At 45.1% G+C, this 2884-nt stretch overlaps 1 non-coding gene across 1 annotated transcript; it reads right to left on the bottom strand.

Annotated features, from left to right (window-relative positions):
• Window positions 1–310: 310 nt before the first annotated feature.
• TRNAK-CUU (transfer RNA lysine (anticodon CUU)) lies at window positions 311–383 on the bottom strand. The gene has a single exon. It is a non-coding gene; the product is annotated as a tRNA-Lys (tRNA).
• Between the last annotated feature and the right edge of the window lie 2501 nt (window positions 384–2884).

The raw sequence follows: 2884 nt of genomic DNA, 5'->3' as shown, positions 1-2884 counted from the left end.
AGCGGGGATGAGAACTTAAACTCCTCTTTTTGAAAGGATGGGGGGGGGACAGGACGGACTGGAGCGGACTCCGAGCTCGCTGTAAGCACGGGCGGCTCAGGCTAGGAAAGGGCACTGGAAAGGCTCGGCCTAGGACCGCTCCTAGCGGCGCCTCCCAGGGGGGGAAGTGCTGCGTTGTGTGAAGTCCTGTGGGAATCGTGAGGCAAACTGCAGTATGTGTGTGTGTTTAGTTTTAAGCCTCAGCGAAATATCTGAAAAAGGTGAGAGTTAATGTTAAACCCGAAAATGGAGAAGCCTTTAAAAAGCATCTCACCCAACGTGGGGCTCGAACCCACGACCCTGAGATTAAGAGTCTCATGCTCTACCAACTGAGCTAGCCGGGCTGCTGTGCCTATGTTATTTCACACACCCTCTGTGTGTTCTTTGTGAGGAAGTAGTGTGTGGTTATCCCAGGAGGCCCCTTTGTTTCATTTTCTCTGCTGCTGACTCGACACAGGCACCTTTCTCTTTCTCCATCTCTCGCTCTACCCCAGTCTTATGTCCCCATCAGTCTCTCTGGAGCTCACTCTGGTACATACATGCATCTGTCCTCTCAACCTGTCTCTGGGCACATACTTAAATGTCCAGTAGAGAACAGCATGAACTCTCCCTGTTTCGCGAGGTGGCAGTCAGACTCCAGAGCAGTGTTCCAGTGGCTGCCAGAATGGCCGAGCGGAGTAAGGTGCCACATTCAAGAGCAGTATCTTCCCCAGTCCTGTGATCAAATCCCGCTGCCGAGATAAAGTAGTTTTCATACCTACTTTAATCATAACACCAGCGGGGATGAGACCTTAAACTAATCTTTTTGAAAGGATGGGGGAGGACAGCACGGACCGGAGCGGACTCCGAGCTCGCTGTAAGCACGGGCGGCTCGGGCGCAGGAAAGGCTCGGCCTAGGACTGCTCCCAGCGGCGCCTCAAAGGGCATCACAGGTACAGACTTGAACACCACGGTAGTCAAGAAGCACCGCAGGTACAGACTTGCACAGGGCAGGCTGGCACAATGCAAAGAGCTACATCAGGGTAGTCAAGAAGCATTGCAGGTATAGACTGGTGTAATGCAAAGTGCTGCACACAGGATGTGTAGTAGTATTAAAGGGGTAGATTGGTGCAGGTCAGACTGGTGCAATGCAGAGACGTACAGGACTGATGTTAAGTGTCAAGATACAGACTGGCACAGGGCAGACTTGTGCAATGCAGATAACTACAGCACTGATGTGAAGTATCAGAGGAACCTGCAGGGTAGACTTGTACAATGCAGACAGCCGCAGCACTGATATGAAGTATCACTGGCGCAGACTGATGCAGGGCAAACTGGCGACATGCAGAGAGATACAATATAGATGTGAACTGTAGAATATCTGCCTTTTCTGCATAGTCACTACAATGGACCCTATATTTTTGCTGGTTTTAGAACTCTGTGCAGGTTACCCCTGCTATTAAGTAGTAAAGTGCCTGTGCTCCCCCTTTGAACATGGTTGAATTGGCATACTTGTTAATGGCATAGTTAACTTGCCAATAAGGTCCTGGTATATGGTACAAAGTGTACCAAAGACATGGAAGTTAAATGTCACTAGTGCTATGCAGCACATATTGTGACATCCACTACAGTCACAGTGCAAACCTGGCTTCAGACTCATCATTATAGCCTGACTGTAGCATATGGAAGATGCCATTCAATCAGTCAAAATAAACCCTCTCAATAAGTAAAAACCTCCCTTTTAAATATTAACAACTCATCCCAATGTAGGTGTGGTAGTCCGCTAGACAGGGAACATGGTATTTAACCATAGGGCATGTAGAACTTTAATGTTAACATGTCCTTACAGTGATTAGCACCCACAAACTATTTTCCACTGTGGGATGCCTAGCTGTCCTATTTAGAAAACCAGAGTACAGATTAAAATACTAATACTATATTTTGGGGATGGAACTAGTTACCAAAAAATTTAAACAACTATTTTAATAGTTAATAAAAATCCAATTCAATGGTGGGGTCAGATTTTTAATAGAAATGGAGGAAAAGTTACTTTTAGAAATCTATATTTTCCATGCCTGAAGTTCCTAGAGTCTAGTTTGCGTTGGCTCTGCAGCTTTTCACATCCAATAATTAGCCTTGAAAAGGTATGAAATGCTTCCCAGAAGCCGGTGCTGTAACAATAACCGAGGGGACCCTCTCGAAGGGAAGATAAGGGTGCTCCATCACCCCACCTTAGTCCTATTGCACTGGATGCATTGTTGCGCTATCCCCCTATACACTTTGCCTCACTGCACAGTCTCTAGGATATATTAGACCTTTTTGAAAACAGTTCCTCAAAGACAGTCAATCAATATAAGGACAACCCAAGATTCTACAAAAACCTTTTTATTTAAGTTAGTTTTGGATTACATAATCTGACTTCAAAACAACCTTACATTGCTACACTGATCTGGCTACGGAGAGAGGGAATGTAACCAAAGCTTCACCATCCTGAGATCTACCTGGTTATACCTGTGTAGTGACTGGGTACAAACTGTACATTACATCAGGGATGGTATGAAAATAAGCAAAGCATTCATCACCCGAGAGGAGGACAGTTTTACCCACACAGTGTTTAGAAATAGGCCACACATTTTCTCAGCATAGGCCGGTAAATATCCCCAATACTGATAACTGAAGAGTTTCACCCCTGTAATGGCTGGAAAAAAATCTTATATTATCACACAATAAATCTGTAATAACAATTACCCACACCTTTGCTATATAATTATACCCAGCATCATCGGAAGGGAAGTTTACAGGCTTTCTGACAATGAAAGTGAAAAAGAACAATGTCTCTAAATAACAGGAAAACAATGCCTGGTCA

This window comes from Pleurodeles waltl, chromosome 6, assembly GCF_031143425.1.
Source record: "Pleurodeles waltl isolate 20211129_DDA chromosome 6, aPleWal1.hap1.20221129, whole genome shotgun sequence".
In the NCBI taxonomy this organism is placed as follows: domain Eukaryota; kingdom Metazoa; phylum Chordata; class Amphibia; order Caudata; family Salamandridae; genus Pleurodeles; species Pleurodeles waltl.
The sequence above is the reverse complement of the archived record's forward strand: the minus strand, read 5'-3'. Positions and strand labels throughout refer to the sequence as shown.